Raw genomic sequence first — 10061 nt, forward strand, 5'->3', positions numbered from 1 at the left:
TTTGGCATTTAATATACTCATGCCTCCTGTCAGGAACATAAGCCTGAAAATGAAAATTCTGAATTACATAAAAAAGGGTATCATGGTTTCGGTTTCCCACCAACCAGCATGGCTTTGCCAGCATTCATCCTCACTGTGACCCTGTCAAGACACTGGGAGAGTGGCATTGCCAGCACGTATTCTCACTGTGATCCTGTCAAGACAATGAGTGGGGGATCACCTTCACCAATGTGTCACCACTTAACTATTCTCATTTTGTGTAAATTTACATGTAGTAAATGTTTGGATTTTCCAGTGACTGAGCCTGACCTTTTCTTTATAGGAAGATTGTTATTACTGATTCTGTATTTTTCAATGATTCTAACTGGTTCTCCTTGAGTTATATTTGGGAAGTTGAATTTTCCCAAGAATACATTTGTGAAAGACGGAAAATTTACTGACATAAAGCTTTTTCACATATGCTGGTAAATTTCATGGCTAGAGCAAGTGTAGCCGAGTGTTATTCCCATGTTATATGTCGGCAGTGTGTATGTTCTATAGCCCTGGTTGATTTTGCAGGCCTGCTTCAATGACAGGCTCTGAGGTCTGAGGGGGTGGGGTCCTTTGGGTGGGGGCAGTGCTAAGTCTCAGGGCTTGTTTCCATCAGGAAGTCTCCCTGGTGCTGGGTGGGGTTTTGTAAAAAGGCATCTGTGACTCCCAGGAGGCAGCTCTAGACTCAGTCTTAGGTGTCCAAGCTGGAACAGGTTGGTGGTCAACACATGTTGTGAGTTGGTGTCCAGGTGTTTCTGGACCTCTGTAAAGTCATCAGCACATAATCGGGGTTACCTCAGTGACTTCATGAGGGCTTCCCTGCCAGCTCTTGCCCCTGAGAAATGAGGAGCTGGAGTACAAGAAACAAATTGCAGTACTTGGCAGTCTGGTTCCTTTGGACAAGGCATTGTCTGGTGATCTCCTGCTGAAGCAAGGACAATGCCCTAGCAGGGAGAAGCTGAAACCATTCAGTTTCTGAAGCCCTGAGGATTTAGCACAGCAAGGAACAATCGGGCTTCACTTGCCAGATCTCATGTGGAATTTCCCACACTGCAGAGTAATGTCAGAGCATGGATTCTGGCAGGAGTTGGGACTAAATTCCCAGTAGGGCAGTTGGTATTTCTCACAGACCCAGAGTAAGAAGTTTGTCTCTGGTCACAAACAATGATGCTTACTTTGCCAGGTGTATCTGAAGGGCTCCCTCCAGCTGCAGCTGTGGACCAAGAACTCCAGGGACAGGGAAGCATTAGGAACAGGCACACATGATACATGGGGAGGCTGACAAGGGGACTCAGCTATTCCTGGTGACTTTATGATCTCTACTTAAATGTCTGTGCTCAAGAGATGCAGGATCCTTTATAAAACCTTTTCTGTCCAAGAGGATGCCAGGTGGATACAGAATTCTCAGGTGAATAAAGGATTCAGCCTTTAAAAAAAAAATATGTCATCATTTGGTTCAGATAGGTAGTGTTTAAAACAAACTTGCACATGAAATTTCACTGGTATTGCCATAATTTACAATTGTGCCAAGTAGATTTTGAACTATTTTATATATGTATTTTTGGAAAATTGTGTTCTTAAACATTGAGCCACATCACCAGCAGATTATGTTTACAGTTTTTTTATCCTTAATGTCTTGCTAAATTTCTGGGAGTCTTGCTAAGTTTCTGAAGTATACTTTGTAATTGGTGATTCTACTGCCACATCCTCCTGAACTGCTGGGATTACATTCATGCATCACTGTGCCCAGTGTCATGTAGCTGTTTTCTCTTTCTTCACTTCGTTGTTGGTCGGTCATAACAACAGTGGTTGAAATGCAGTCTTAGGAAAATCCAGGTTCACATTTCTGAGCTATGCCATAACAATGTGTCTCATGAGGAATCTTCCCATTTGCATGTCCATTATGCAATTGTTAAAAAGTCAAACTGAGTTTTATAAAGCCTAATCAGAAACATGGAAAGAGAACAAAAATAAAATATGGAGTTTATTCAAAAGGTTATTAATTTTCTTAGACACATGTGAGACACATTTATCCATCTATCACCTATCTTCTTCATCCATTAATCTGTAAATAAATACTTGAATGGTGGATAGGGCTGCCCCTCAGGACCACACTGACATCCATGGAATTTTGTCTTTTTCATGGAAGATGGACTCAGCTCTAAAAGAACACATCTGCTCTAAATACAAGGTACTTCACAGAAAAATGAAGAGGAATGTATGTTACCCCTGTAAAAATGGCAAAGTAAGCTGGGAATTAAAAAAAACAAAAAACAGAGTGACCTGACTTTTGTAGTGTGCCATGATGTTCCATGATTGCAACTGAGCATCATGGAATTGTTTGTGGTTCACTCCCTGAAGTTGACCTTGCAGTCTGCTGTCAAAATGTTGTTGAAAGTTATGGATTGCTCTCAAAGATTAATTAGCAGAAAAGACCCAGTTGCTGCACCATAGCTCTGATTTGGGTTTAGTGAAGCCCCCTATTGAGCAGAGACTGACACTCTTCTTCTAGTGTGTGTGCAGTAGTACTCTGGTTCATTACATTGACTTGTGGATTGTGAGTCCCTGCCTTTCTTTTCCACATCAAGTAAAATTCCAATGAGTGATTTGGAACAAAAAGTGACAATGCCCTTTCCCTAAATGGATGCCTGAGTGAGCTGGAAGAACATCTTAGATGAGATTAATTCAAAATGAGTTTATTTAAGAAACTAGCAAAAATGATTTTTAAATCAGGTAGCCTTCAGAATCAGAACAGAATCTAAGAACTGTGGGCGATAACATAATTAGGCACCATTTACAGGACATGGAAGTGAGGTACAGAGACAATTTAATTGTTTACAGCTGAAGTGATTTAGAAGTTTCCACATGAACTGAAACTCAGTGTTAACTTCTCATTGCTGTGGTAAAATACTTGACTTAACCACCTTCAAATGAGTTTCAGAGGTTTCAGTCCATGATCTCTTGGTCTCATCCCTTTGGTCCTGTGGTAAAGCTGAACATCATGGTGGGGAGCAAGTTGTTGAATAAAACTTCTCACATCATGGTAGTCAGGAAACAAGAAGAGACCAGAGAAGAAAGGTCAGGATCCCAACATTCCCTTTAAGCACATGATCCCCAAAACCTAATGCCCTCCAATGTGTTTCTACCTGAAGTTGTCTCTAGATATTTCTCCCACCTCCCAGTGGTGGCATCCACATCCTGGCAACCCAACCTGCAGCACATGGCCTTTAGGGCCATGTGTGATCCATAGCACTGAGCTACTAGGATGGAACTCAGTGTTGATTTGGTCTGTTTATTCTAATTTGGAACCTAGGCAAAACCAATGGCTTCTCTCATGTTTTATTTAACAATCCCTAGATCAGTTTCTGCACATGATGTAAGTACTGGAGCAAGTGCCTTTCCATGATCCTGGATGTGGTGTGGGCTTGGGTTCTATCTCTTCAGTTTTGAGCCTGAAAAGAGAAAAAGCCTCTTGAAATATTTCAATATGGATTTTCCTCTAAGTTTTACAGAAAGTTTATTTCAATCGACAAAAGCATTCTCATATGCAATTATAATAAATGTATATCTGGAAATTTAATAAATATTTTAAAGACTCAATTGTATGATACAGTTTTAAAGTACAACAGAAGTTTTGTGAATCAGGCATTTTTGTCTAAAGAGTGCTGTGGTAATAAATAACTTTAAACTTTTGATTAGATTTATAAATGCAATAAAATTGTGATTCATAAATAAAAAAAGAAAAGAAATATGCCTAATAGATGATAAATCTTTCTCATTATTACACATATTACAATCTACTTAGATTTTATTGGATGATGAAAGTCACAAGACAAACTTGAATTCAAAGCTCTAATATCTACTATTATTGAAAGACATAGCCTGACCAGGCAGGTCCAAAGAAGATATGCAAAGAACATTTTGCCCTCATAAAAGAAACCATGGTAAACCTATTTAGTCCAGGAGAAGGGCTGCACTTCATGGTGACAGCATGTGTTGAAACAAAACCACTAACCTTAGTCCTGGGTTGTGGATCAGTGGTAGCACATGCCTAGCATGTGTGCAGGAGGCACTGGTTGGATTCTCAGTACCGCATATAAATAAATGAATAAAATAAAACAAAAAATCACTTGCCTTTGAGAGCACACCCCCAATGACTGAAAAACTATCCCCTAGGCCCCACCTCTGAACATTCCTCATTTCCCAAGAGCACCCACAGCAGACCAATCCTTGAAAACCTTGGCCTTTGGAGGACTCTCAAGTCCAAACTATGGCAATCACTTAAGTAAAGTCATCATCATCATCATCATCATCATCATCATCATCATCATCTGCTCCTTTGTTTGGAAGAGTAGAAAAGAGTTTCCAAATAGTTTGGGCTCTAATTTCTATAACACTTTTAAGCATATGGCAGATTCACATAAATTTCCTTTCCTAGTAGATATGGAGAAACAAAATCATCAAAAAAAAAAAAAACACTCTAGCATTATATAGAAGAAACAGGATGTAGGCCACTAAAATAAAATTTACCATTTATGACACCAAATGAAATGTAAGATACAGCAAATGTAACACCAAGATGTTCCTGGAAAGACGTTTTGAGCATCCTTTTGCTTTAGATATGTTCTCCCCTTATTAGGTTAATTTCATCTCCCTGATTGAGGCACCCAGTCTAGGTCCCCATTTTCCTCTTACCTTTCTGGATTCATTTGTAGAGGTATTCGAGAGTTCATGATTCTCTTGGCATTTTGTCATCTGGTTAAAATCATATAAGTACATTGAGAATATAATTTCTTTATTCAAAAATGTGGTTTATTTTAGTTCAATCCTTTTTTTTATCCAGGTAATAACACACAGGGACCATACACAGACACATGCAACACACTCAACAAGGGATAATGTAGCTAATTGTGTTTAGCTGCTAGATTATATTAGTCATCCCCCAATATAATGTGTAATATTCTCTGTCATCTTAAATATCCTAAAACTTATCATTTGCATAAAAATTACACATTGTTTACCTTGTAACCATATAGGCAATTCAAATTATTTCTCAGTAGAATTTTCATAATAATCATTGTTTTAAACCAAAGAAGTGATACACATGTCAACCTGGCACCCATAAATATCTTCTGAAGCCATACTTCAAATGAGCACAAGTTCTTCAAATAAGAACAATAGCAAACTGATACTTCCACCTAAAGTTGTATAATTATCCTGTTTCAAACCCAAAAACTTTTTTCTCAAAGGGGGAGCAGAACATGTATAAATAACAGTTCATCTGATGAAACAGAATCAGTACTGTATGTGTGTATGTATGAGTTTGTGTGCTTGTATGTACTGGAGCTTAAACCCAGGCTCTTATAGATTCTAAGCACATACTTACCACTGGGCTACAACCTTAGCCCTACTTTTTCATGTTTCATGTGCTCATATTTGTCTTCTTTTTGCTTTTGTTCCCTGTGATTTTAATGTCATTCCAAGAAGCCATAAATATAATTCATGTCGTTAAGCTATCATTTATTTTAGAATTTTTACAGCTTCAGGCCTTCATTTAAGTCTTTCTTGAGTTTCTTGTTATTTCATACATATGGTGTGAAATAGAATCTCACTTTATTCTTTGAATATGAGCATCAATTTTATTTATATTATATGTTGAAGATCCTGTCCTTTCCCCACTGTGGAGTTTGAAACCCTTGTTGAAGACCATCTTTCCATATACACATGGGTTTCTTCCTGTCTCACTGCTGTGTTTCATTGGTGTATCTGTTGCTCTTCATGCCATTACCATAGTTTTAGTTACTGTAGAATTCGGAAGTGTTGAAATTAGAATCGGTGAGATCTCTTAGTTCTTCCATTTTTTGAATTGCTTGAGCAATTCAAAATCTCTTGAGATTCCATATAAATTTCAAGTTGTTTTTTTTCCTATATTACAAATACACCATTGAGATTTTGATAAAGACTGCATTAAATCTGTACAGCAGTTTATGTTATATGAAAATATTTTCAAAATGAAGTCTTTCAGCCCTTGAACATAAGATACCTTGCTGCCCCTTACCAGCGTGAGCAGCTGAACTAAGATCACTCATGTGAATTTTCAGGGACACAAAATAAAACACAGACACAATTTACATTTACACAGGACAGCTTCCCTGGCTCATGGATTGAGGCTCCCCAAAAGGGAGAGCATTAGAAAACCACCAGAGTCTGACAAGAAAGAGGGAACATGTTCAGAAGTGAGCTTTTATTTAGGGGACTCTTGTTCTTAGAAAGCTCTATCCAAAAACGGCCAGAAGGTGCAGGACTACAAGAAAAGAGGTGAGTTTATTTCCCATCTAGGGGCACACCCCACAAAGAGGACCTCCTTTCTATCTGAGCATGGGAAAATACCCAGTCACAAATCATGGCACCACTGTGCCAGACTACAGTGATCTTTCAGATCCTTGTGGTGCATCAGTACTTGAAGGTATGGTCACTCAATGTGGCTCCCCACAACACCTTTTACTTATTTGTTTTTCATTCCAGTTCTTTCAATAATGTTCTGAAGTTTTGGAAAATTTAATTTTTTACCTTTCTGGTAAGTTTGTCACATATTTTATTCTTTTGTAATAGTCATTTATTAATTGTGGCTTTATACAATAACTTTGTTTTTTTAAATTTATTTTTATGTGGTGCTGAGGTCAAACCTGGGCCTTGCATGTGCTAGGCAAGGGCTCTACCACTGAGTCACAACCCCAGCCCCTATTTCATTGTTTTTGTTGCTTATGTAGTAAGATTTATTTCTTCAATTCTTTTTTGGACTGTTCATTTGTAGCACATAGGAACATAAGTTATTTTTATCCTATAATTTGATGAATTTTTAAGTCATGTCTGAAAGTTTTGTGGGGAAGCATTTTGGATGTTTGTTTCTGTCATCTATGAACAGATAATTTTACCTCTTGTTTCTAAATTGTAGGTCTGTTATTTCTTTTTCTGGCCTACTTGCTCACAGAGCTCCTAGTACTCTGTTGAATACAAGTGGCAAGACTGGGTGTCCTTGCTTCCTTCATGATCATAAAGGAGAGGCTCCCAGGTTTTATTCTTAAGGTTGGTATCAGCTGTGGGCTTTTATATAATTTTTATGATGCTGAGACTGATGCCTTCTACTCCTGATTGATTAATGGTTTCTATCATGAATGAGTGTTCAACATTTTCAAGTGCTTCCCCCCCCCACATAAGCTGAAAAAATCATGTTGTTTCTGTAGTTCCTTACATGAATAAAGTAGATTGCATTGCTTTTCCACACATAGAATTATCTTATATTTTAGTAATAAATCCCATCTGATCATTGTATATGATGGTTTTATTTGTTTTTGATTTGTGTGTGTGTGTGTATGTGTGTGTTATATTGGATAAAACCCAGAACCTTGTGATCAGTAGATAAATACTCTCTCCCTTAGTTATATTCTTAGTCCTATCATTTTTAAGTGCATTATTGAATTCAGTTTGTTAGAATTTGTTAAATATTTTTTCACAACATTTGTCAGAATTTGTTTTTCTATAATTTTCTTCTACTACCTTGGACTTTGAAATCTGTTTAATTCTGACCTCAGAATATGAGTTTTGAAGTATTCCTTCCTATTACATATTGCTCAGTTAAGTACTGTTTTCTTTTTCAATGCCAGTGTTTTGGCTAAAATGTCCTTGTTTATATTGCTTTTCCTCATGTGTTTATTAAATTTTATTTTCTTTGCAAATTTGTTTTCTGTTTTCTTTAATCTTTCTTTCTTTCTTTCTTTCTTTCTTTCTTTCTTTCTTTCTAATGATTCTGGGGATTAAATTTAGAGCATTGTACTTGGTAGGCAAGCTCTGTGAACTACATTTCTAACCCAGTACTTTTTATCTTGATACAGGTATCACTAAGTTGCCCAGGCTGGTCTTGAACTGGTGATCCTTCTGCCTCAAATTCCTGAGTTGCAGGTATTACAGGCATTCACGCACCATGGATGACTTAGTAATCTTCTGGGAGAAAATAATTTTAAACTTTGCTGCCATTCCTCAACACAAGTTCTCAATGCTCTATCACAAGGTACAGAGATAAAGAGTACCCACAGGGGTGTTCTACTGTGGTGGCTAGAAAGTAGAATGGGTATGTGTCAAGATGGAGCAAGCCCCTTGTTCCACACTTTTTCAGGACCATAATGTAGAAAAGACAATATGAACAAATTTTTAAAAATATAAATCAAGCATCATACATCCAGAGAATCAGGAGAAGTTGGTTTTACTTTTTTTTTAAACTTTTTATTTTGGCATGCATAAATGATTGTGCAAGCGAATGGTGGAAGATGAGGCTGGAAAACAGAAAGGGTCCTGATCCTGAAGGACACTGGGTGTCAATCTGTTGTGATCCTTCAGCCAAGGCAAGTTAGTGAAGGTTTTTTCATTTGTCTTTTTGTTTTCCATTATGTAATTGAAAATGTTTGGTGTATATTGGATGGAAGTTGGAAGCAGGGAAAATGAATGGTTGTGAAAGCTCTCTATGATGGTAATGGAGTTACGATTTCATCATGTTATGGTTTTAAACTATATATGCTTGAGCAGACAAACTCCATTTTATAGTGAGACTCCATTTCATGTAAAAAATAGCTCTCACAAAGAAAACTCACCTCCTCCATCCTTCTTAGCACACACTGTTAAGCAATGCATAGCAGCTGAAAAAAGTGTTTTTTTTTTTTATTCTTATACAATGGAATATGTTCTTCTTTTAGCCCGATATTTTTTTTTTGGGGGAAAGGGCATATACTATTCCCTTAGCTAGGTCACTTTGACCAAGTTTTTTTGTTGGTATGGGTTTGAGTTACTGGTTTCTTGCAGTTTTTAGCTATTAAAATGTACCTTACCTTCTGAAAAGGGTCAAAGGTTGCTTGCTACACTTCCACCTCTTCCATGGTGAATAAAATTATATGCCCTACTTCAAGACTAACCCAGTCATTTATTTCTCATGTGACACAACATTTGGAGGCTCCATCCATAATTCAGGTGTCAGGAATGTGGTTCTCTGGCATGAGGGATTCTTGATCCTTGGTTCACAGAGAGGGTTGCCATTCCTCTGAAGTTGTGGAAGCTCTCTGGGTTGTGTGGTCTGGACACCCTGTGGTCATGGATTCAAGCCCACTTTTGAAAGAGTATCTGGTACTGCTCAGACCTGTAGCCCTAGCACTTTTTGATAGGGTGCTTAACACCTTCAACCAGTAAATAGACCTTGGGGATGGTCTGATGCCAGGGTATTTGAAGAGATACTGGCTTGTTTTTGTCTGTTTGTTCATGTCTGTTTCTGTTCCTAACAATGTCCTCTGACTGTTAACCCCAGAAATTCCTTTTTGTTGTTGTTTGTTTTGGCAGTTGAACTCATCAGGGATCCAATAAACCACCATCCTCTGACTTGCATCATGCTAAGCACCTGTCAAATTGTTGACTTTCACCTTCCCTTTGTTTCTACCAATTGTTTTAATTGTCAGCTTTGTCATGGGAAACGCAAATTCTAACCTGGACTGATTACCAACTGCTGGTTGGTGGAGAAAATGTTTAAAAAGCCCTAGGCACCTCACTAAGGCTTGCACTGGAATATATATGGCTGCAAAAAGGCTCAGCAGAGAACTTATGTGAAAATATAAATTTAAAAATGTCTATTTAACATCTCCTAGGCCTAGACACAGAAAAAGTCAAAGTGATTTTTACTCTCCCTCTCTCTCTCTTTGTAGCTCTCTCATGTTGCTTTACTAAAATTTGCACCATAAAAACATCCCAACCATCGGAGGTGGCCCAGAAGGATTTTAAGGACCATGTCAGCCCAGCTGATAAAGCTGCAAAATGCCAGGCTAAACTAGTGGTACTGCTATCCAAGAGACAAGAAAAACTGGTTTAGAACCAGTTCAAAAACACAGAGATATCTCACAGGCCCCATGTATCTAAGGTAATAGCCATGATATGGGGCCATTGTGTCAACCTTATTGTGGATATCTGAGCAGAATATTCTGTCCTGAACTCTCTAA

This window comes from Marmota monax, unplaced genomic scaffold, assembly GCF_021218885.2.
Source record: "Marmota monax isolate L192 unplaced genomic scaffold, Marmota_monax_Labrador192_F-V1.1 WCK01_AAM20220418_F8-fsc00255, whole genome shotgun sequence".
NCBI classification, from domain to species: domain Eukaryota; kingdom Metazoa; phylum Chordata; class Mammalia; order Rodentia; family Sciuridae; genus Marmota; species Marmota monax.